The following is a 27,792-nucleotide window of genomic DNA, read 5'->3' on the forward strand; positions in this document are numbered from 1 at the left end:
AACAATCTCCTCCTTTGACATTTTGACAAAACCAATAAACAAATGACCACATGCTTCCCTCAAGTACACACTCCAATTATGCTTGTGCATCACACACCAAACCAATCAATCATAGTTTTCACAATAAAATTAAGACATCAGTAGCAAATAAATTGAACTGAACTTTAACCAAAACAACCAGTTAGGAAACCAACCATCTTTCCAAGAAACAATAAACTAATAGGAACATCGACCATTAGCATTTACTAGCCATATACATCTCCCCTCTTTCGGTAAAGATGTCAAATGAGCTCCCCTTTACAAAGAGTTCTTCACTATTAGTCAGATTTTTCAATCAAGGCCCGCTATTTTGTTACATCCTGCTTCATTTCATTTCCTATTATAACCAAATTTGACACATAAGCATCTTGCTCATCACCTGACTCATTAGCATACTTCCACTTGCTTTATAACATTTCTATATGTTTATAGTTATACTTGTACTACCAAACCTAAGTACATATCTTTTCTAAAGTCTAAAATTTATACATACCAAAATAAACTTAGTCATGTAACTTAGAGTAGTGATGTGATCTAAATTGGAGTTGTAATTATTGTACTTTTTTTAACATATCTTTCACCTAAGCGTTTAAAACAAACATGTTAAACTTGTAAAACTTAGTAAATACCTAACTGAATTCAATAACTTATCATTTCTTCATTTAAACATAATTAAATTACTTAAAATAAAATAATTTAAACATAATTAAATTGCTTAAAATAAAATAAAAGAATGTTACTTATACTAATTAAACACATTATCTTACTTAATTAATGCACTTCCACATTTCAAAGCATAAATCATTTAATATATATAATGTGATTGACAATTTCTATCGTTTGATATAGTTTTATACATGTTAACATATAACAATAGCTTATCGTGTCATAACTTTTCACATACATACATGTCACATATAATTTAGATGCATATTATGAACATAAACATGAACATAATGTTGGAAAATCTGAATTAGAAAACGATTTTCACTCACATCAGAAATTTAAAAATTTGAAAACTGATCCGGTTTGTAATATTTATAGTAATAATTTTTTTTCAAAAAGTACATGTGCTTTGTGCGAGACAAGATTATATCATTCCTAGTTTTCAACCAAATGACCTTTTTCGCTATCCTTGTACCTCGAATTACGTCGAGTGTGGACTTGAGCAACACGAACCAAATATAGAACAAGAAACGATTTAATTACTTGCAATAGGAAAGTAATTCTCTCAAATAGAAATCAATAGAAATTGCAATTCCCAGAAAATATAATTTATTCTTAGAAAATAAATTCCCACTATTTTCTGACAGAAGAATAATATATGAAACTTATGTCTAAAAACTGATGTAAATAGCTCTACTAGAGTCATCTATTTGTATAAAGAGATAGAAGAATCCTAGTTGAATAAATATAACACAAATAATAATTATTTAATAGAAAAATAGTCTTCTAATCTAACTAGAAGAGGGGTGTGACACACTCTCTCAATTCCCTTGGGATTCCCGCCCCTCACATGTTTATGTGAGGCAAATTGGGTCTCTTATGTATAGGGTCCAATAATATGTGTCTCATGGACTTCTGATCCAACACTTTCTAATTTAATCCAACCTTATATCTATTTTCTGTTATCCCAAAATAAATATTATTTATTTAGTTGATTTAATTAATCAAATTAACTAATTAATTTCTCAATTAAATATTTTCTCAAACCAATTCTAATTCTATTTAAGTCTTTACAATTTTACCATAAAAGAATATGAGAAAATATATTTAATTTCCATATTTAATGGATTCATAATGAATCTTTAATTTAATTCGACTTTTGAGCTCAAATTAGTTAATTATAATTCAAAAATCTTAAATTAATTCTCAAGTTATTTGCATACGAAGTGAGAAAACACATGCATTTGTGACTGCGACAACGCATGCATTTGTGACTACGACCCATTTTTCTAACTTTATCATTTCTATTCATTTTTGTTCATTTGGTTCTACATACAATTAATTTCTAACTTCAACGAGCTAGCGGAGGAACCGATTTGATATATATAATTAGAGTTCAATTAATTTATAATTAAGTTCCAGCTTTTTTCCTATTAATTATAAACTTATTTATTCACAAAGTGTTAAATCAAACTTTATTTGATAATATGTTTTGATTTAACAAATTAAAGTGTTTTTGAATAAAATTTAAAGTTGAACATTATTGGAAAAATGATAAAATCTAGTTAAAATGGTTTCAATTAAGTTAAACATTTTCAATCATGTTAAAATTGGTTTTAAGCAAGTCAATATTGCTCCAAGCCAAAAAGTATCGATTCTTTTTGACCAAGAATCGATAGATTTCAAGATATCAATAACCTTTATAAAATCTATACCAAATTGACATTATGTTTTCAATTTACACAAAAAGTATCGATACCTTTTACCAGGAACTGATAATTTTCTTTGGTATCGTTGTAAAATAATTTCATCAGTCATTGAATCAAGCATTAAATGCTAATAGTATCAATAATCATAGAAAAAGTATCGATACCTTTTGTTGCAGATGAATTTAATGATCTGATATTTTCATCCCCAACGACTTTATTAACTTTCACAACAACTGTAACGGTTGGAAATGTATTAGAGGATATAAATACCATGTTCCAAAGGTCCTACAACAAGGGAGATAGATCATCAAGCTTAAAGATCAATTAAAGCAACCTTAGTGCTTAATTCTTTCATATTTTTCTTGTAAACACTTGTGAGCTTTCATTGTATTCATTCAGCTCAAGTGTTATTCTTTTTGTTTGTACTTAATTACACATCAATCTTGTAAGGATTACTTCTTAGTTTGCTATTTGTTATTCTCTTTAAGAGCGTTGAGTCTTAAGGTTTGAGTAGAAACCTTAAGGGACTTGCAATCTTAAGATTTTGAGTAGAAATCTTAAGAGAGATTGTAAGGCTAAACCTTGTCCTCAAAGGTTGTCAAATTAGTGAATTTGGGAAAATCCTTAGTTGTGGAAAGCTAAGGTAGTGGAGTAGGCAATTGGGACTGAGCCATTATAAATTGTTGTGTTCATTGTTGCACATTCTTTCGTTGCTTCCAAAAATTTTCTTAAGGCCAATTCACCACCTCTTGGTGATTTCGAGTTGATATATTGAGCTAACATGAAGTCATTCCATTATAGTATAGTGATAGAGCTCTCCCTAATTAAATATCATTACGAAAGCTACTTAATCATTACTCACCCAATGATATTGTCATAAGTGTGTTACCCTCATAGGATATTCTTAATCTCTTCGGGATAAATATGTTCTCCCAAAAAGATCCTATTTTATCTCATGGTAACTATTACATCTTCCTTCATGAAATGTCAATTACTATCAAATAATAATTAAGTTATTTATAACAAAGACAAACAACCTTTGACCACATTTACTTTTCATCTATCATGTAATGCCAATGAGAGGATATCATTTTGTTGGGAAATATGACCATATTGTAGTAAACATGTAATTTTTTCTATGAATTTGAATAATAAATAAATAAAGTTAAATTCACATTTCACTATTATGTTGTAACACCCCACACCCGACCTAGACATTTTAGCTGAATCTGGAGAAGTTACATCAAATCATTTGAAAAACTAAAATCTAGCTTAGGAATTTGTGATCTGAAATCTTAATTTAGCTAACCTCATATGAGTTTCATAAAATTCTTAAGTTTGAAAACACTTATTTCACAACATGATCTCTTAAACATTTACTTGTAAAACAGCGAAAAGTTTCAAAAATTTCACTCTAACCTTAGTAGTCACGTGGTTTGGATTTTTTTTTTGCAAAACTCTTACATGGTTATTTAGAAAACTCATTCGTATAACTTACTCATTTTATGGAAAAGCATTTAGTTTGATACTTAATTTTGCAGCGGATATTTTCAAAATTTATAGGTTTTGAAACCAGAATTCCAATTTGTCAAATTTGTATGATTCTGTAGTTTTACGTTTAAGAACACCCAAAAACCAATGAATGGATAAAAAAATTCAAAAACTTAGTCCAAAAGTCAAAATTCTAGACTTAATTAAAATAATTCGAACCATCTTATTTGGAAAATCAATCCGAGCCCCTACACGCCATCCGATTCTAAATTTGCTGATTACCTGAGAGAATAACAAACAAAGAGTGAGTTTTATGAGCTCAGTGTGTAACACATCTCAAGAAAAATATCATATATACATAAATAAACAGATACGTTTTCAGATACAGATTCAAACATATTATCATATACAAATTCAGATGTATTTTCATAACTAGATACATATGTGTATTCAGATTCAGATACAAATGCAAACAAAGATCCTACCCTCATTTGTCACACACCAACTCTGCCCAACCAATCACACCAATTAAGAATATAAGAGTCTATCCATCCAATCACACCAATTAAGAATATAAGAGTCTATCCATCCAATCACACCGAGTCGTGGTGGTTTACCACTCATAAAGGTGCAGTTGAGCTGTCAGACAAATATTTGAAGTTTAACCACTAGAATTGCAGTAATACTGCTAGAATACATTTCCTCCATCACAAATCAAACCCATTCGATGCACATGCATAAATAAACTAAAAAATATATTCCATACACAAATGGCATGCATGCGTTTCATACATAATCATGCTTTCAGAGTTATCAGAACACAAATCGTACATAGATTTTTTACATACCTTACCTGTATCACATACAAATAAATCAACAGATGTCACATTTCAAGTTTTATTTAAGCCAAATGGACCTCATGGAAGGTCTAACTATGAATTTCAATGTCAAACAAGCCTAAGTGAAAATTTTTAGAAAATAGGCCCACACGGCCTGAATGGCCAGCCCATGTAGCCCACACGACCTGCCTAATCTGCCCGTGTGATTACACATGCTCATGTGCCCCACACGGCCTCACCCATAGCTGTGTAGCCCACATGCTAGTGTAGCCCTCACGACCCAATCGACCCAGCGCGTGTGACACACGGTCTGCCACACGGCTGCGTAACATCAACAGTGTGTTTTTCAGCTTTCTTCCATTTGCTATTGTTACGAGTTTGAGTCACACACCTTATTAGTTTTTAATGTCGATTCAACATTCTCAATTTCAAAACCTAAAATCATCGTTTAGAACAGACTAATTAGCAAGATTTTACCAAAATCGACTCACTAAAACGACATAATCATCGTCAAATGAACTTAATTATCGAAAACCAACCCCTACCACAGTGGATAATTACTTACCCTTACACCAACAATAGCTCCAAATCACAATTAAGCTGTTAGAGAATCGTCGCACACTTCACATTCTTCTTCTATCGAAAACCAAAACAATAATTACTCACATACCTTTCTTGAAACATAAAATAGCGACAATGACACCATTAACAAAAGAATACAAAATCTATTACCTAAATCAGAATACCCCAACTTCATACTCAGATTCGCACAACTACAATTGTACCCAAAAGAAACGACTATCTCGGCAAAAACATCCTAATAACAACAATAAAACAGAAAAACAAATAGTAAAGAACTAAAGTTATCACTTGGAACTGAAGAAGAAGTAACAAAGAAACAAAAAATAGCGAAAAGAGAACCTAAAAGAGAAAAATGGAAGAGAAGAGAAGATAAGAAGAATTTTTGGTAACTCCAAGAGATTAACATGAAAAGGAACAAAACTCAAAGATGGAGAAAGAGAGGGAAGTGAGTGGGACGTTTTTAAGAAGTTTTAGGAGATAATAGTAGGATGTTTCAAAGAAGTCTTAAGAGATAATCTCTCATTTTCTTTGTTTTTAAAAACTACCCACTAACTCTTATAATTATCCAAATCAGATCCTTTTCTTCAAATTTTAAACAAAAAAAAACTCCACTTTGCACATACAAATTCAAACATAAGACCTCTGAGTAAGCTAATGCCTTAGTACTAAACCAGCAAGCTCATTCTTGCTAACAATTAAGCGAAATAAAATTTTAAGCTAGAAATTCAAAGATAGGGGTTTAGGCAAAAATGCAAGGAAATAGATTCGAACTTAGAACCTCTCATACACAAGCACAACACTTAACCACTGAACCAGATCACTTCACTTGTCTTAATTACCTCAACCTTTACTCAAAAAAATGACGTGACCACTCATGGTTTCAATAACCCAATTTCTTCTAACCCGGTTTTTGGGATGTGACATGTGTTTTTTGTATTTTTGTCTTTTATGTTTTGCATACATAGCAAAATTGTCACAAAAAAATATTAGTTCATTGATTGTCTAATTTCAAACTAATGATAAGTGACACTATAAGAACATTTACTTTAGTAGATAATCTAAATGAGTTTGTAATCCCGTAAAAGAATCAAAGTGAGCATTTGATTCAAATACTTAAAAGGATTATTATGTCATCTACAATTTCAATTGAGGAGATGACTAGTCTTAGCTATCGGAGCACTTGACTCCACGGGTAGAGATATAGTATTCATCAGAAGAATGATACATTTGGCTAAACCCAAGATGAATTAATTTTGAATCCATTTGTGAATTAATTCACTTGTGACGTTCATGGTGTGCTTTACTTAAATCCTGGGTTAGTCACTAACCATGCATATGTAACTCATGTGCTTTGATATAAGTGGAGGCTTATACTCCAAAGATGATCGAGCCCATAGTCGGTATGTTGGGTACATGACTTGCCTATGGCATGGCTATATTAGCAACAATGGAATTCATAGCTCGATTAAAGAGTTAATGATATCCTCTTATCGGTATTATGTGAATTGATAAATATGGAACATGGTCATAAGTTGCTTGGCACATCATACTTTTATATTCTTTGCTATTTTATAAAACTCACATATTCCACAAACATATTCATTTATCATACTTGTTCATTTTGCATGCTTAATAGTCATGTCTTATTATTATTTTTTCAACATGATTCTTATAATAATTTAACTGTCACATAACTTATAACTTTTCTCATCTGGCATACTTTCCTGTTAACATCTTACTCAACTATTTTATGTTGAATTTAAATACTTAAACATCTAATTTAAGATAAGATATCCACATATACACCTTTATATAACATTCTTGATCATGTCATATATTTGCATTAATATCACTTATCAAATTTTCATTTCGCTAGTTCCATCACTTATCAAATGACCATTTTTATTTCATCTCATATATACAAGTAAAATTTTAAAATTTCAGTCTTAAAAAAAAAGGACAGTCTGGCCATAAACCAACCGCTAAATCGTTTTTATCTTCGTTTACTAAAGTCAAAATTAAGATTGTCTTTTTCTTTTTGATACTACACTCAATTACCTTTTTACCATAAAAAAAATTCAGATTTTAACTCTGTTCATACCAGTTTCCTTTTAAAGTTGACTCAAGGATGCTACTTGGAAGATTGAATCTACTTCACTAAATTCTAATTTTCTCCTAGTAAAGAACTTAGAATCTAATTCCGTTTATTTTTTCTTTATATAAAATTAGACTTATAAGCTTTTCAAGCATATAAAGTTCATATTTTAATTATTTTAGAAATTCAAATCATTATGATCTTATCTCACTAAAATTAATATATCTTAAAGATAATTTCATTGCTTACATTATTTTTCTATGCAAAACTAAACTCGTTAAGCTTCAATTTCATGTTTAGTTCAATATTTAACTAAATTTTTAAATTTTTAATGAATTTTAAATTTGAATTACTGCTGCTGTTTTTTTTTTCAAAACAGCTTACATATCGTGTGCATATGAAATTTGTTTATACTTCTAATCTCCATGTCACTTTAACTTTTAAACTTAACTCATCATAGTATATTAGTATGTAAACATTTTACTAATTTATCTTACATTAAACATAAACATTTGACATCAAATTTAAGGTAAAACTATACATGGAATCAATAAAATACTTACCTATTTCTTCACTTGAAATCAACAACTTTTCCTTTTCTTGAATACTTTTCTTTCAGCTTTTTCTTCTTTCACCTGATGCATATATACACAAAACATGATTTCTGTATGATTTCACTCTCAAATAACATAAAAAATTTAAGAAAATCATAAAAGCATACCTTTCTCCTTTACTTTCTCATCACTTTCTTCTTCATCTAATTTATTTCCATGATAGAAAATGATTCATGACATTGTAGAATATGAAATTTAGCTATAGTTTTATGAAAAATAAAACTCAAGAAAATTCCATGCAAAATTTTCTCTCTTTTTCTTTTCTCTTCTCTTTCTTTTCTTTCTTTCCTTTCTTTTTCAGCTGCTTCCTTGCTGCCGTTTCTTCATGCTAAAATTATGAAGAAATTCCTACATTTTTATTTTTCTTTTAATTTCATCCTTTTATTTATCAATCAATCAAATTTCCACACATTTCTCTCTTAATTACCATGTATTTTCTTTCTCCTCTACACCTAATATACTTTGGGATTTTAACCTCATCATTATGTCTTCAAATTTCTATTAAAATAATAAAATTATATTTAAATCCTTCCTCCATAAAATGAGAAAATTCACTTTAATTTTTATACTTTTTACCACTTTTCAGTTTAGTCCATATCTCGAATTTTCAATCTCACATATCAAATACATGTCCATGCCACACTCATTAAAAAATATTTCTTCTTAAAATGGTAAATTTTCACCATTAATCTTCCAAATTTCAAAAATTCTCAATTTAATCTTTATCAAATTTCATTATACATACTTCCTCTTCAAATATCTAATTCATCTCCAATGTACTGTTAAGTTTAGAACTCAGAATAAGAAACAGACTCGTATTACTTCAAGAAACACTGTGTAAAAACTTATTCAATGAGAGGGAGCGAAGGCATGCTAATATAGCGAGGCATGCGCTTACAAAACAACGAAACTAACCAACAATAACTACTATCAGTTAAGCAATAACTGATTACCAAAATAACTATTATTCTAACATTCTCCCCGTTTCTTTTTCGTTTGAACAACTGAGAACACTATCTTGCTTGAGAACTCGAAGAGCTTGATGAAATGATTCAAATTGCTTAGGTGCAATGGGCTTAGTAAGAACATCAGAACTTGCTCATGGGACGGAACAAAATTCACTTGCAGAGTGCCATCGAGAACTTTTTCTCGAACAAAGTGGTGGTCAATCTCAACGTGCTTAATTCGAGCATGATGTGTGGGGTTTTCAGCTATGGACACCGTAGAGGTATTATCACACCAGACAACAGGTGGAGGAATGTTTGACAGACCAATCTCACCTATGAGCTATTTGACCCACAGAAGTTCAGACACACAGTTGGCAAGGCTTCGATACTCTGCTTCAGATGAGGATTTGGACACAAAAGTTTGTTTCCTTGAACACCACGCAACAGGATTTGGCCCGAGATACACCACATACCCGGTGGTGGAACGGCAATCTTCCATAGAAGAGGCCCAATCAGCATCTGAATAACAGACAACCTCAGTTTGACCTTTTGAGAAGCATAACCCATAATCAACAGTCCCAACTAGATACCTTAGTACCCTTTTCACAGCTCGCCAATGTGTTTCACTCGGAAGATTCATGTATTGACTCAACTTGTTAACACAAAATGACAACTCTGGTCGTGTGATACACAAGCATCAAGCATCCCTCAGATTTGATATAAATGAACATCAGTAAAAGGAGGACTGCTATCCGAGGTGGTTAATTTCGGAGTGGTTACCATAGGTGTAGGAGTAGCTGTAGCACCTTTCATGCCAGTCTTATACAAGATCTCCAGTATATATTTCTTCTGACTAAGAAATAACCCTTGCAACGTATGCTGCACCTCAATGCCTAAGAAAAAATGCAATTGCCCCATGTCTTTAAGGGCAAACTTGGTGTGAAGCTGGTGAACCACACGATCAATCTCCCTAGTTGAGCTGCCTGTTATCACAATATCGTCAGCATACACCATAAGTAGCACTATATGATCAGACGACACACGAACGAATAACGAGGTATCAGACTTGGAGGCTATAAAACCAAGGTTAGTAACTAGATATTGTTTGAGAGTAATAAACCATGCCCTAGGTGCTTGGCGCAACCCATAAAGTGCCTTGTTCAGCTTGCATACTAGCTACTGCCCGTTTGGACCTTGTTTCTCAAAGCCAGGAGGCTGTGCCATATAAATTTCCTCTGTTAGATCACCATTGAGGAAGGCATTATTAACATCAACTTGCCTTAAGGACCACCCTTTTATGATAGCAAGAGCAAGAACAACCCGAATGGTAGCTGCTCGAACCACTGGGCTGAATGTATAGCGAAAGTCGAAGCCAGCATGCTGAGAAAAACCCTTTGCAACCAGGCGAGCTTTATACCGATCTACTGTCCCATCGGATTTTCGTTTAACTTTGAACAATCACTTGCAACCTACCACTCTTTGATTTTCAGGGAGGGTGGAAAGAGTCCATGTGTTGTTCTTAAGTAAAGCTTGCAACTCACTATTCATAGCTACTGCCCAATCAGGACTTTGCATGGCCTCATGAATATCAGCAGGAGTATCACTTGATAAACTAGGTGATTTGGTGAGAAATGCCTTAGGCTTGAAAATCCCTGCTTTAGTACGTGTGACCATAGCATGAGAGTTGAGAGGGGCTGATAGGGGATGGGTTGGTTGTGACAGACTATTGATAGGCATACTAGATGATGGATTTGACGAGTTAGTGATAGGAGTAGGTGAGGCTGACTGTCTAGCATTAAATGAGGTGGTTAATGGCGTACTATTTGAAGTACCAACTTAAGAGCGGGAAACAACAGACGACAGGATAGGAGGTGTAGTCAAGGGAATAACAAGAAGTTTAGTACTTGAGCGTGAAGTAGCTACAGGAGATTGAGCTGGCGAATTAAAATCTTTAAAAGGAAAAGTCGACTCATGAAACATGACATGTCGAGAGATGAATATCCTTCCATATTTATCTTGACACCTATAACCATGATGTGAAGATGAGTAGCCTAAAAATATGCATGGTGAGGAACGAAACTGTAGTTTATGACTATTGAAGAATCTTAGACTAGGAAAACACAGACAGCCAAATACACGCAAGAATGAATAGTTTGGTTTGACATGAAACAATTTTTCATATGGTGATAAACTACCCAGAGGTGAAGAAGGCAACCTGTTTATCAAGTATACTGCACAACTGAAAGTATCAGTCCAACAAGACAAAGGCATGGATGCATGCGCCAGCATGGAGAGACCTTTCTCAACGATCTGCCTATGTTTCCGCTCCACTAAGCCATTCTGCTCAGAGCTATATGGACATGTAATACGCTGTCGAATGCCATGATGAGCTAGATAGCTTTTGAGTGCCTGAAATTCACCACCACCATTGGTTTGCAAGGCAAGTAGCTGACAACCAAGTGATCGTTCAGCCTGCTTGTGAAATATGGAAAAAACAGTAAGCACCTCCGACTTCGTATGCAAAAAGTAGAGCCATGTGTATCTGGAGTGAGCATCAGTGAAAGCAACATAGTATCGAGACCCATTGGAGGATACTGAAGCAGGACCCCATACATCCGCAACAACAAGCTGAAGGGGTTTTGAATATTCAGACAAAGACCTTGCGAAGGGTAATTTGTGTGCCTTTCCTAATGGACAAGCAACACATCCCGCTAGTTCTTTATTTGTATGAAATTGAACATTACAATGACGCAGAGCTTTAATAAGAGTATCAGTACAAGGTTGGCCTAATCTAGAGTGCCACAAACTCAATGGTGCAGAAGCAACAGTATTATAGCACAGCGCGGAGTCAGAAGGTGCAACTATTTTGCTCGAGCCAGGCAGAGACAATTTATATAACCCATCATGGACAGAACCCCAAAGTAGCACCTCCCTGGTTCGAAGGTCGCGAACCTGGCACTGTGATGGAAAAAATTCAAACATTACATGGTTGTCCTTTGCAAATTTTGAAACTGACAAAAGATTTTTGGTTATTCCAGGCACAAACAATAAGGACCGCATGAACAATGCTCGGGATTGAGTGCGAAAAGAAGATGACCAAGAGACTTGACAAAGAAGAGCCATACCATTGCCAACATATACTTTACGGACCAGGGATAAGAGCTATCATCACTCAAAGCGGCAGGAGAGTTTGTGAGGTGATGAGTGGCACCTGAGTCAGGATACCAAGTATTATCACCATCGTCGGGGTAGCAAGGAAAGCCTGAGGGTGTGAAGGAACAGTTGTAGGTGAACCTCCATGTTGACTCGAACCAACAGCAAACGGATTGGGCCAGGAAGAAACATTTACTGGAGAACCAAACCAACCTTGGTGTGCATGCTGAGGTGCACCCATTATAGGAGATAATATCCAAGGTGACGAAGTGCCACTGCTGAACAAACACATATTCGCTTGAGGAGGAGGTGGAGGTGGCCTATAGTTCGTGCTTTTGTAGGTGGTGTCAAAATGATAGTAGCACCGATCAACCAAGTGACCAGATCTCCCACACAGTTGGCATTGAACCCGGGAACTCGAGAAGCGACCACGACCACAACCTCGAGAATTAGAATTGGGTCGATAAGATGGTGGGCTATTGCTGTCAGATACTGCAGGTGCATTAGAAACTGTATTGGCCGAGCTAGGAGAATCCATCATTGTGAGTTGTGTAAGCTGCTGACGCGCTTCAACATCAAGCAGCATAGTGGTAACGCCTTGTACACTGTAAGGAACTGGACTGGCAGTAATTATCGTAACAACAGATTCATATTCAGCAGGCAAGCCATTAAGAATAGCAGTTACATGTTCTTGCTCACTAATGATCTCACCACAGCCAGCAAGCCGATCACAAAAGGTTTTAACTTTCATCAAGAGTTCGTGCATGGACAGATCAGCCTTGCGCTGTGAATGCAAGGCTCGTCTATAAAACATTAACTGAGACGTAGATTTGCTACCATAGACACCAACAAGAGCATTCCAAATCTGAGAGCTGGTATTTAACCCAATAAGATGTGGAAGAACGTAAGGGCTTACCGAGGACAAAGAACTGTGAAGCAAGTGCACTATCTTGTCTGCTCAAACCGATCAAACTCAGGATTTGTTTGAGATACCCCAGCATCATCAAGAATTATCGGGGATGGAGGAACAGTGCTAGGATCAATATAATGCTGAAGTCTATATGTTTTAATGGCTAGAAGCACCTGTTGGCACCACAGCAAGTAATTATGATCATCAAGAAGTATGTTGATCTTCTTGGTAGAAAACAAACGACTATCAACCCCATCAGAAACAGCAGATGCCATCGGAGTAGCAGACTGCACAGACGGACTGGAAAGAGCCATGAGGTATAAAGAAAACTCAAGAAGCAGTGCCCAGGAAGGAAGGGACCTCTGATACCATGTTAAGTTTAGAACTCAGAATGAGAAACAGACTCGTATTACTTCAAGAAACACTGTGTAAAAACTTATTCAATGAGAGGGAGCAGTGCATGCTAATATAGCAGTGCATGCAGTTACAAAACAACAGAAACTAACCAACAATAACTACTATCAGTTAAGCAATAACTGATTACCAGAATAACTATTATTCTAACATGTACCTTATTCATTCCCGAAATAGTACCTTTTACTGTATAAAAATTTTTGGAGTGTCACAAAAATTTTGTAACATGCTGCTGAAAGTGAGGTAGTTTGGTGTGACATGATGAGCATAGGTAGCCAATAAAACCCTCAAAGTCTGTTTCCATAAGTGAACTCTAGTTCCTGGGTTACTTCAATAAACTGCCAAGACCCATGGCCATATTGGCCTTTGTAACAGTAAAGACGCGTAGCTAACCATTCTTCTTTTCGTATAAGCGAGACTCAAGGCGTTTCTCCTTGGTAATATAATATGAGCATGCACGGGACACATATCTAAGAGGCCTTCCCAGCTGTTCTGGAGTGTAAGACAGAGGCCTCCCCAGTTAAGGTTTGTCCACGTCCCTCTGCACCTTCAGCTAGACTTCTCTTTAAGCAAAATAGTTAAGTTTTGTAATATGTTGGTTATGCGTTTCTTTTTATGCCTTTTGTTTTATTTTTCAGCAATAAGAGAATAAGAATATATGTTTAGTAGTTAATTACTTGTAATAAGTAAACCTGAAAATTTTTATATGGGTAATTTACAAGAATAGTCATCCAATTATTCACTTATTTCTATTTTGATCGCCCAACTATTATTCTTTTATTTAGTCACTTAACTTTTCAAATTTAAATATTTTAGTTACTCTTGTCACTAACTTAGTAATGGATGTCTAATGTGAGCTATTTTCATTGGCCTAATAATGATTTTAGCCTTTCAATGTTTATACATTCTATTAATTTGATTCTAAATCTAAAAAGTTCATTAAATTTAGCCCTCAATGTTTACTAGATTTTTCATTTTATTTCTAATTCTAAAAGTTCTAAAATATATTTAAAATTTAAAATATTTTTATATTTACTTTTAAAAAAGTTATAATTTATATTTAAATTTTTATAATTTTCTATTCACTTTTTCATTAGCCATGCTCATTTTTTCATCATCCAAACATGTGAAAAACTCAAAAATTAAACCTATTTTTTTATTCAATTGTATTTCATTTAATCCTCTTTTTCATTTGCAACATTGTTCGTCTCAAATGCCTAATTAAAACTCAGAAAGAAGCTTAAAATTAATAAATTTATAAACCTAGAAAAATAATTGGGTTGATGACACCAACTTTGACGGTCTTAAGAGATGTACAAGGTTGAGATTGTAGTGTTCTAGTTTCTTTACCATTTCTAACTCAAGCATTAGAGAGAGATTGCAGGTTGTTAGAGTTGTATGACCCGAATCTCGTTTGATCCGACCTAAAAAGTTCGAGGTGCAACTCACTCATTAAAGAAATAAAATAAAGAAGCAAAATTTGGGATCCATGAGGGCGAAGGACCAAGGGCCGAAAACTGTGCATAGCCGCAAACCTCTTGTATTGTTGTTTTTCAACATCAGTGAATTTCTCCTTCTTTGCCTGTGATTTTTCCCAATAAGGGGTTTCCACATAAAATCTGTGTGTTCTTATTTTTCTTTCTTATTGCTTTGCGATCATTCCTACTACCATTTATCAACGTATAGTATAGCACAAGTCAAGGTCATGACGCTTGATATTTCTAACTTCGTCAATTGAATAAAAAATGAACAAAGTGGAAGATAGTGATGAAAGTCTCATTTTGGATGCAAAAATCTTTAAAATATTTTTATATTTGCTTTTCAGAATTTTTTAAAATTTATATTTACTTTTTAAAATTTTTAAATATTCTTTAGACTTTTATAATTAATTAGAACTAAAATGAATAGTCTTGAAAACACCGAGGACTAAATTTGTTAAATTTTTTTTAGATTTAGGATTAAATTGATACAATGTGTAAACTTTATGGGGCTAGCTTTGTTATAAGGCCAATAAAACAAAGCCCACATTAGACTTCCGTTAGGCCACTTATGGAAGAGTGACTAAAGTATTTAATTTCAAAAGCTTGAGTGACTAAAACAAAAATATTAATAGTTGGTGACCAAAATAGAATGAACTGAATAGTTGGGTGTAGAAAGCCCAATTTGCCCGGGCCCAAACCAACACCAAAAAACAAAATAAAAACCAAACAAAAAAATAATAAAGTGTCCACAGTCCAAAAATTACAACCCAAATTACTTGACCTAATTTTACAAATACAACAAACCCAAAATAATAAAAAAAAACCCTAGCAACCCAATTGGCCCAAAACCTAAAACATTTTCAGCCAAAAGAAACCCTAGGTCTGCCTAATGCTAGCTGCTGCCTCCACCTTCACGTCAACATGCCTGTACACCACCACAGTTGGCCTCGCCTCCGTACCTATGAAGAAGACAAAATAACATAGAAGAAATGCAAAAAGAAAAAAAAAATAAACTTTGTATTTTGATTTTGATTTTTCTTTTTTCATTCGGCTATAAAAAAATCCATAAATAGTTTGTATTTGTTTACACATCATTGAATACATACACTCGAAATCAAAATAGTAAGAACAGACAAATTTCAAAAAGGTGGTTCATTTATCTTGTTTTATTTATTTATTTTTTAAAAGAAATAGATTAAAAAAGGATAATGAGTCAAAATCTTACCTTTCTTTCCGTTTGTGCTGTCGTGGGGAGGTTAAGGCCGCCATCTCCAATGAAAGATGGCATTTTGGGGCTCGGGGAGTCGAAAAGGTAAAAAAAATGGCCTTTTTCAATTTTTTCCAGCACTGTGGAAGGAGGTGCCGTCGTCGGCGACTAGCGGCAGCCACGGTGGTCAGGCGACCAGAGTTAGATCGGAGCTAGGCCAAAAATCGGGGAAGAGGGAAGGTTTTGAGAGCTTTTAATGTTTTTTTTAAAGAAGTGAAAAAAATGAGGTTTTAAAAAAAATTTCTGATTTAAATACATGAAGCAAAACAGCGTCGTTTTGCTTAAGCCATCTAAAGGCCAAAACGGCGCTGTTTCATGCTCAACCCGTCCGACCAGACCAGCTCCAGCCTAGGATCTGCGTGTTTTTAATTGGAGAGCTAATTGCACTTTTAGTCCTTCTGTCTTTTAATTATTTTGCGATTAAGTTTCTTTTATTTTTAATTTTCACCCCTTAATTTATTTCGTTTCCAATCAAGTCCATATCGAAGTTGCAAGTTTTGGAGGGGGATTATTTCCCATTTTGGTCCCTCCTTGTTATTCGCGTGTTAGGTTCGGTCCTTTACTTCTTATTTTTATTTCGGATTTGCCCCAAATTTTTGTTTTAAATTCAATTTAATCCCTTTTTAGTTATTTTGCTATTTTGATATTAAAATTAATTAATTTTTTTTATTATTAATATTATTATTACTATTTTATTATTATTATTATTTTATTATTACTATTACTATTATTTTTATTACCATTATTATTCTTGTTTTTGTTATTACTATTATTATTACTATTGTATTACTATTATTATTATCATTATTATATTTTTTGTATTTACATATAAGTTATTATTATTATATTAAATTATTTAAGATTATTTTTAGCACATTTATTTTATTTTATTATATTTTATTTTATATCATTACTCTTATTATTATCATTTTATCATTCATTTTATTTATATCTTTTAAATAATTTCAAACTTTAGAATATTTATTATTTGTATTTGCTATTATTATTATTAATATTACCATCATCATTATTAATATTATTATTTTTAAATCCTCTAAATTACATTTTAATCCTTTCGACATTCATTTTATTTTAATTTAGGCCCTCAAGTTCATTTTAATTCCAATTTGGTCTTCACTCATTTAATTTTGTCCTTCTTGGCCCTTTTTTGTTGAAATTTATTTTATTATCATTTATTATTTTACTTATTATTTATCTATTTATAAATTGTTCCGTGCTTTTTAAATATTTCAAATTGATTTATTTCCTTTTATTATGCATTTTATTTATTTTTACTTGCTTTTATTACCATCATTATTTGTTTATATATTTTGTTACAAATTATATCCTCAATTTTATTTTACTTTAACTTAATTCTTTATTTTCGATATTTTAAAATTACTTCTCCATTGTATTGATTTGTGTAATTGTTTCTATGCCTCCATTATTTGAGTAGCATTATTCTTTATTTGTTGTGTATGGCTGTTATCATCATTGTCGTTATCTATTTTTATTTATCTCTTGATGACTCTTGTTAATATTAAAATAGTGTACATTATATGATTCCAATGCGCTGTTTTGTTAATGTATTTTCATTATTGCCTTTCGCTAATACTACATTTCATTCGTGTATCATTTTAAATATTATACATTTTTATCCAAACTCGTCAAATTAAAATTTTAACAATAAGCAATATTTCATAATTTGGGAATTCGAGAAATCGTACCCTAACTTACGGTGTTTCAATTTTCTGTTGAACCCAAAAAAGCTAAATATTTTTTCAAATCCAAATACATGACTTTTAAATAAAAAAAAGGGAGCAATATTCCACGTTTGGAAATTCGAGAGATCGTGCCCTAACGTACTGGGTTTCAATTTTTCTCATTTAACCCAAATGACCGAATATCCTTTTAAAATTAAAATGCATGAGTTTTGATAATCAAAAGACAAGCTTATTCTCGAGGGTTTAAAATGTCGTGTCCTAACGTATTGGATGTGACATTTTATTACTCCGGGACAAGGTCTCTAGCATCCGTTTTGATTTATCCAAACATTTTTTGTAAAATTAACATTAATAAAGAAGGAGGATCGTATTTTTAAATTCTTTATGGATTTTCAACTTTCAACAGTAAGACATTAATTAATCAATTAGGTACCAATTTTGGGCATTACGAGGGTGCTAATCCTTCTTCGTATGTAACCGACTCCCGAACCCATTTTCTTGTATTTCGTAGACAAAAATCATTGTTGTCGAGACCATTTTTAAATCGAGTTTTGGAAAAAAGGAATCGACTTTAAGAAAAACGAAAACGGGTGTTGCCACCAATCTTTTTAGGTGTGATTGGATCACCTTATAAAATGTTTTGTTTTAAAACATTAATTTTGGTCTACGAAAGTCGAGAAAACGGATTCGGAAGTCGGTTACGTACGAGGAAGGGTTAGCACCCTCGTAACGCCCAAAAATTGGTACCTAATTGATTATCAAGTGTCTTTAATATCGGAAATTTGAAAGTTTTAATATGCAAACCTCTTTTAATTAGAATGTCTCAATTTTGAAAATTAAGGCTCACTTATTTCAAACAACTCAAAACATCACATCTAGTAAGTTAGGACTCAACATTTTAAAACCTTCGAAACTAAGCTCGACTTTCAAAAATTTCTATCTCGAAACAACAAAACGACATATCCAGTAAGTTAGGACACTATGTTTTGAAATCTCGAAATAATTGTTTAAGTTTTGAAAACTCAAAATCACTTAGAAGGGTGCTTGACTATTCGAATTTAACGAGAAAAGTCGCAACCTAGTAAGTTAGGGCACTACCTTTCTTGAAGTTTCCAAACATCAAGAATTGCCTTTTATTTTTTTTTAAAAAAAAAATCTTGGACTATTATTTTAAATGACGTTTTAGGATGACATATTAATACATCATGAAGCATAGATGTACAAAATATTCTAACATTTCCATACAAACATAAATAATATCATTAAGACAAAACTAAATAACATGAACATACGTTTAATGAAAAAAATCATACTAGGGTAAATATAAGATAATAAACAAATAAAAATATGAGTAAACTAAAAGAAAAACATAATACATGCAAAAACTATACAACAATATATATCATAAAATAGCACATAAAAGAAATAATTAAACATAGCATATAAAAAAATGAAACTATGCACAAATAAGATAAATGACATACACTAAAAAATGAATAAATACAACATTTACAAATTATAAAAATATAATGCAATAGTTCAAAATACATGAAATGATAATCTAATATATATACATGCATAGAAAATATATATTTGAAAATAAACTATATAAAAGGTTAAATATTATAATATATAAAATACATAATCAAATGTATAAAAGATAGGAATAAATATACATATTTGAAAAAATGAAGAAATTAAAATAAAAAAAAAGGTTGAAAAACTAAGATAGACGAAGAATAAAATAAGAACAAACCACAGAGAGTAAGAACGCAAGAGGGAGAGAAATTTGAGTGAATGCTCTCAAGAATTCTTATTGTTTCCCAAAACTCAAGTGATTTACAATGAAGGGAGAGGCCTCTATTTATAGTTGAGCCTCCCCAAATCCAACTGTACAAATCAATTACATCAACGATTAAGATTAAAGGATATCTACAAATTAAATCTCCAAGATTACAAAATCATATCTTCAAGATTGCATATAATATCTAAGATTGCATATCATATCTAAGATTGCATATCCTTAAAGATTATATTTCCATATGAGTCAAGCTTATAGATGGACTTTAAATCCTTTCAAATAATGGGCCATTCCGATTGGGCCAAATTATATGTTTGTAATTTTGTATTGGACTTGAACTTTGTTTTATTTTTATTTTTGGGGGGTTTATTATTTTAAATACTGAAATGGGCCGGGAAAAATGAGCTATTACAGCTGCCCCTCTTTGCTCATTGTCTTGTAACGAGAATAGAGCAAAGACTATAAACGGACCCATTTTTCCCGGTCTCATCAGCTTCAGACTTCATAGTCCTCAATCTGCTCCTTGGAAACTCAGGATTGTCATGTTGATATCTTCGATCTGCTCTCCGTCGAACACAGAGACACCAAATCTGCTTCTTCGATTTGTTTTCTGGCAATACAGAGATGCCAAATCATCTTAGATCTGCTTCAGCGTAAACACATGAAAGCCAAATCTGTTGTGTCTTCGATTTGCTCCTTGTAAACACAAGGATGCCAAATCATCTTGGATGTGCGTCAATAAAATCATCTAAAGGTTAGATCTGCTATGTATCTGCTCTCCGTCGAAATGGAGATGCCAGATTTGTTTTCTTCGATTTGTTCCCTATAAACACATGGATGCCAAATCTGCTATCTTCACTTGTTCCCTATAAACACAGGGATAACATGCTGAAATCTTCGATCTGCTTTGCTATAAGCATAGGAATGTCAGATCTGCTATCTTCGATTTGTTCCCTATAAACACAGGGATGCCAAATCTGCTATCTTCAACTTGTTCCCTATAAACACAGGGATGCAATGTTGAAATCTTCGATCTGTTTCGCTGTAATCACAAGAATGTCAGATCTGCTATCTTCGATTTGTTCCCTATAAACACAGGGACGCCAAATCTGCTATCTTCAACTTGTTCCCTATAAACACAGGGATGCCATGCTGAAATCTTTGATCTGCTTCGCTGTAATCACAAGAGTGTTAGATCTTCTATCTTCGATTTGTTCCCTATAAACACAAGGATGCCAAATCTGCTATCTTCAACTTATTCCCTATAAACACAGGGATGCCATGCTGAAATCTTCGATCTGCTTCGCTGTAAGCACAGGAGTGTCAGATCTGCTATCTTCGATCTGTTCCCTATAAACACAGGGATGCCAAATCTACTATTTTCAACTTGTTCCCTATAAACACAGGGATACCATGCTGAAATATTCGATCTGCTTCGATGTAAACATATGAAGGTCAGATCTGCTATACTTTAACCTATTACCCTACTGCTTAGGGAGTTAAGGCGAGTTTTCGTCGATCTGCTCCGCTACTGCTTAGGGAGATAAGATCTGCGAACCTGTTATCCTACTGCTTAGGGGATTAAGGCGATCTTTGATCTACTCCACTACTGCTTAGGGAGATAAGATCTACAAATTTAACCTGTTACCCTACCGCTTAAGGGATTAAGGTGAGTCGTCGTCGATCTACTCCGCTACTGCTTAGGGAGATAAGATCTGCAAACCTGTTACCCTACTGCTTAGGGGATTAAGGTGTGTCTTCAATCTGCTCCACTACTGCTTAGGGAGATAAGATCTGCAAATTTAACCTGTTACCCTACCGCTTAGGGGATTAAGGAGAGTCTTCGATCTGCTCCACTACTGCTTAGGGAGATAAGATCTGCAAATTTAACCTGTTACCCTACTGCTTAGGGGATTAAGGCGAGTCTTCGATCTGCTCCACTACTACTTAGGGAGATAAGATCTGCAAATTTAACCTGTTACCCTACTGCTTAGGGGATTAAGGCGCTGAATTTTGTAATTTTCAATAAATCTTGCTACATTGTCTACTGGGGAATCCACCTGTAGAATTGATTTCTTGGAATTTATGCTTATGCCAAATAATTAAGATGCTATGATCAAAATGAGTCAAATGCTCCTAATTAGACATATTATGATGCAAAATGTTTATGAAAATAACTCCTATTTTGGACGTCATCACTCATTCATCTATCGAGCTTTCCACCTCGTTCTTCTCGACATATCAATCATACTCTGCTCGTATGCCTCGAGTCTTCTCCATCAATTTGGTTTACCGTACCATTCCCCGAATGTTAAAACCCATTGAAGATGTTTATGAAATGATCCTTTCTTAAGATTAATATTGCTTAAAACGTCCAACCACCTTTTGGACTGAAGAAGAAAATCTCTCGAGTATCTCTAACCCATACATATGGGAATTCCTTAAACAATTGTCTTGTTTCAGTTTTTTGTATTATCTAGAAATTTCTAGAGTAATATGCAAAAATTTGTTTGTGAAGATATTTTAGTTCATCTATCATTATTTCAATGCAACATGCTTTATGAATAATGGGAGACAAATAAATTGATCCTGAGGATAATTAGATTTGGACAAATTATTGGAAGGAATGCAAAAAGATTAACCTGAGAACATATCTTTGGGAAGAAAAAGAATCCAAAGATAGTAAATAGGACAGAAATCAGATGCCCCAGATATCGCCGCTTGAGCGTCTATACACCAGCTCCATGAAGACTTTCTTGAGTTCAACATGTGTTTAAAAGATCTAAAGTAATTCGTTGATGCCTCGATATGTAACATACTTCACTTCTTGTCGAATCCGGTATAGCAAGGTCACTGCATGACTTTCCAAATTTGAGCTGCCCTTTCGGGTTTTCAACTCAAAACCCCTTTGGTCTCAAGTCACCTTTTTGCGGGTTTTCACCTTGGCCTCTCCATTTTTTTCTTATATTTTTTTCCTTTTCTTTTCTTTTTTCCTTTTGTTTTTGAAATAGAAGTCCCAAAGTGCCCTTTGCGAGTTTTCACCTTGGCTTCCCTTTTCCTTCAGACAAAGTATTCCCTGACCAAGTCCGAATTCACTGGATCAAATAAATTATTCCTATCAGTGCACCTCTAGAGAAAGCCCTCTTCGCAACATATGGCCTTTCCCAATTCGACATCCTTTTGCATGGGAAGGATCCCTTTCAGCACAAGGTTTCCTTTATGAAATTCTTTTGGATGAACATTCTTTGTCATAAGTCTGTGTCATCCATTCTTGGTACATTTGCTTAGGATGAATACTTTCAAGTTAAGCTTACTAGAGGTATTCAATTCTTGACTCCATCAAAGCTTGGAGGAAAAATCTTGATTCATAAACCCATGAGAAAGGGATTGCCCCAGCAGCAGTCCTAGCTATTGTTTGTCAAACCCTACAAAAAGATGGTTCAATGATTCTCAGCAGACAAGAATGAAGTTGCTGACTTTATCCTTTAACCTGGAAAGCTGAGGTACAAAGATTACTCTCAGAGCATACATCCCACCATGACTATGATGTTTCTGAAGCATCCCTAATCTTCATAAATTGCCCCCAACTATGAAGCTACCAAATGAGCGTAGCAAATAGGAGCCACAACAAATATGGCTGTGGTGATACATATAGGATAGAGAATGAACAAACTCTTGCAGATCATCAGCCGAAAACCCAGCCTGGTCTAAGAGAACATGATAGTGGGTCTGCCTCGTGATTCCAATCATTCCAGCATGGGTACCAAGGTAAAAATTATTGTTCTTTGGATGGCATACTTTGTTGTCAATGACAGTACCATGTAGCACATTGTCAGGAGATCCCTACTGAAAAAACTTGGTATGATGTTTTTTCGTACAACAATAACCACAATTTTTAGGGTTCCACTTCTCATCAAAGAACTTGTAAGCCTCAATAACTTGATCAAAACCCTATCCCTGAAAATAATGATTTGATCAGGTTTCCTCTTCCCTGAACTTGTATAGAAGTCTAAGAGAGCTTCCTTCATGATACCGTCATCCACTTTGTTAGAAACTGGTTTTGAAGAAAGAATCTATCATTTTAAGCTTCAGAGACTGTGTACGGCCTGATGCCCCATAGTTGGAAATCAATGGCCACCTACTGGAGCTAACCATCGCAGATATTGACAGTACATCAGACTGCTCAGGAAAGCCAAACAATGCACCCATTCCAAGGATGATGGTTGGAACCTTTGAAACAACTGGAATTGAAGGTGTTTTCCCCAGCGTAAGCATAGGGAGTAGGCGGTAGTTTCTTATGCCAATTTTTACCAGTCTCGGTCATCTTCTGTAATTTGTTTTTTTCTTCTTTTCTTTTCTTTTGGCAACCTTTGTTGTCCTGTGGTATGGCGCATTATCTTTAAAAAGACTGCAAACTTTTGGCATTGTGCAGTTATATATAATCTTTTTGTTTTTTTTGAAATGGATGACCTTTGACTTTGTAATATTGGCATATGAAGCTATCTCCCCCTCTTAATGGAGTAGTTGACGTCCACAAAGATGAGTCATTGTCAGCTTGAAACTTTTGACGAGCTCGGGCCCATAACATACATGCCCCATAAGTATTGACTCTTTTAAATTTGGCATTTATTGTACAACTGATGCGATCCCTTTCCATGGTGGACCAACAGTGCCCCAAAACCTCATATTTATCCTGGCAATTGCAAATCCTCCTGCATGCGTCTTTGGACCACATTTTTGAATTCCCATAATAGTCTCAACAAGGTCTTATTTTGTCTCCTTAGCTAATTCCAATTTCGAAATCTTTCCTTCCTCTAAGGCTATATTTCCTACCACCACTTCATGGGGTAAAAACCATTTTCAACAAATTCAGAAACAAGTCACAATTTCCGTCACCTTCAAAGTACTGAGATTCCTCTAAACACATATCGCACTCAAAAGGAACTCTGAATCTGTAGTATCGTTGCCCGTGTCATTGATATCTAGGGGTCTATGATAGGCACACAAAAGAGTATACAAGGAATAAATGAATTCAAGAATGACTATTTACATGAAATGAAAATTTATAAAGAATGTCAAAGGTTAGAAGAATCAGAATGAAAGAATATTAACTCGGATAAATAATAAAAGTATGTTTTATTGAAAATAAAAATGTCTGAACATGAGCCCACTTCTCAAAAAAAATCTCATTACTCCTAAGCTTTAGAGCAACAAGAATGTTCTGAATATTACTCCGTAAAATTCCTAAAGATTACAGGAAGTTCTTTTGCAGTCCAATTGTTTAAAGAACTTCCCGGTTCATAAGGGTGAATGCCCTCAAGGTTTCTTTGTTCAGTCCCTTCCTCATGTATGACATTGATGGGATGATTTTCATTTCCAAACCCCCTTCTCCGGGTCAACTATCCCTCTTGACACAAAAGTCGGGGATATGTAAGGGAACGTCGTTAATTCCCATTCAACTTCTTTTTCACCAAGTCGTGACCCTCTTTTCTCTCTCTCTCTTTTTCTTTCTCTTTTTAATAACTTTAACTAATTAGGGTCTTTTTTATAATTTTAAATGCAAACGATGCAATGAAATGCTATAAGATGCAAATGAATGCAAAAGGTATCGATCTCGATTCAATCTCATTTAGAAAACTTTATTTAGAAAAAGAATATATTTACATATAAATGGATTACAAATATGCTTTCGCCCTAATGCCTAAAGTTTTAACAACAAAACAAACTCTTGGCCACGATCAGATTGTAGCTCATATTGGTGCTCAATATGTCAGCCTATGCCGCCAATGTCTGTAAATAATCAACTGCCTCCTGAGTTTGAGCTCCGACCTCACCTGTGGGGTAATCCGTACAGCTAAAGGCACCTCCTTCAATACCTGTGAAGTTGTTCTGATTATTTTGAGATAGATTAGCGAACGAGTAGGTATCCCATTCTGCAGTGTGCTACCTTAAAATAATATCCTATATCCTCAATATTTCTTGAGAGCTTTCAGATTTCTACCCACGCAGAGCATCCTGCCTCGGTACCTTCGCAACATAGCTAATCTCTAAAGGTCTTTGTATGATACGGTCTTCTTTAATCGCTTTCTTTCATGCTTACTGGAGCTATCCAAGCCATCGGGGCTTGCATTTCTATTGTTTCTGATAAGTACAATAGTAAACTCAAGCTTGTTGTTTAGTAGCAGTCCTATAGTAAACGAGCTTTTTACCATCATAGGCAAAATTCTTTCCATCCAACTCATTTTTGTAGGTCTCATGCACTCTATCAATCACTTTCCTTCCAATACCCTTACTATCCACATGGCAATCGTCTTCATATGAAAGAGAAATGCTATAAGGGTAGAAGTGTCCATCAATACTCCCACACTCACTTTGAATTGCTCATCTATCCTCCTGTCAAGCAAATACTACAAGTCCCCTTAGTTATTGTAGAACAACTGCTTGGCTTCATTACTCCATTGATCCCATATTTCCTTTAACTCCTAGAGATTATTTTGCGCCACGCTGATGCGAGTGTAACCCCATAATTCTGATGTGTATCCTTCAGTGTTTCCTTTGACCATTTATGGACGTTAACGTTGCCCTCCATTCTATCAAGAAGTTCGTTCTCCATAATAAAACTTTCTAACTTAGAAACTGACCGTGAATCAATACCTTTTAAATGAAAAATGACATGCACAAAAGAAAGAAAATAATCAGTATCATATGATATTAATAAACACAAAGATAACCTAAGTATAATTCTATCTATATTGAGCTCTTACGGTTTTTCTATATGTGGTTTATTTCTAAAGTTTGAGGTACCTGAACTAGCAGATTCCTCGATCCTCACCCATTATAGGCTCATTTGAATCGAGTTCAGTTCAGGGGAATACATTGCCCTATGGCTACACGGAGATGAAAATCTCACGAAACTATAGGTACGGATGTATCCCGAAAGTGATCCACTATCCTGCACGAAGGCGTAGCTTCTTACTCCCACTTAAGGGTGTGACCACAACGGTCATGCAAATGCAATGCGTATCAGAATATAGCAACACATGCAATAATACAAACACATGTAATGCAAAGAGGATTAAATTTTAAAATTTTTAATTTCCGACATTAAGACAAGAGATAATCAATTACACGGCTTGACTCTCTTATTAGTCCCCAGCGGAGTCGCTAAGCTGTCGAGACCATTTTTAAATCGAGTTTTGGAAAAAGAGAATCGACTTTAAGAAAAACGAAAATGAGAGTCACCACTAATCTTTTTAGGTGTGATTGGATCACCTTATAAAATGTTTTGTTTTAAAACATTAATTTTGGTCTACGAAAGTCGAGAAAATGGATTTGGGAGTCGGTTACGTACGAGGAAGGGTTAGCACCCTCGTAACACCCAAAAATTGGTACCTAATTGATTATCAAGTGTCTTTAATGTCGGAAATTTGAAAGTTTTAATATGCAAACCTCTTTTAATTAGAATGTCTCAATTTTGAAAATTAAGGCTCACTTATTTCAAACGAGTCAAAACATCACATCCAGTAAGTTAGGACACAACATTTTAAAACCTTCGAAACTAAGCTCATCTTTCAAAAATTTCTATCTCGAAACAACAAAACGCCATATCCAGTAAGTTAGGACACTATGTTTTAAAATCTCGAAATAATTGTTTAAGTTTTGAAAACTCAAAATCACTTAGAAGGGTGCTTGACTATTTGAATTCAACGAGAAAAGTCGCAACCCAGTAAGTTAGGGCACTACCTTTCTCGAAGTTTCCAAACATCAAGCATTGCCTTTTATTTTATTTTTTTAAAAAAAAGCTTGGAATATTATTTTAAATGACGTTTTAGGATGACATATTAATGCATCATGAAGCATAGATGTACAAAATATTCTAACATTTCTATACAAACATAAATAATATCATTAAGACAAAACTAAATAACATGAACATACGTTTAATGAAAAAATCATACTAGAGTAAATATAAGATAATAAACAAATAAAAATATGAGTAAACTAAAAGAAAAACATAATACATGCAAAAATTATACAACAATATATATCATAAAATAGCA

Source organism: Gossypium arboreum, chromosome 10 (assembly GCF_025698485.1).
Source record: "Gossypium arboreum isolate Shixiya-1 chromosome 10, ASM2569848v2, whole genome shotgun sequence".
In the NCBI taxonomy this organism is placed as follows: domain Eukaryota; kingdom Viridiplantae; phylum Streptophyta; class Magnoliopsida; order Malvales; family Malvaceae; genus Gossypium; species Gossypium arboreum.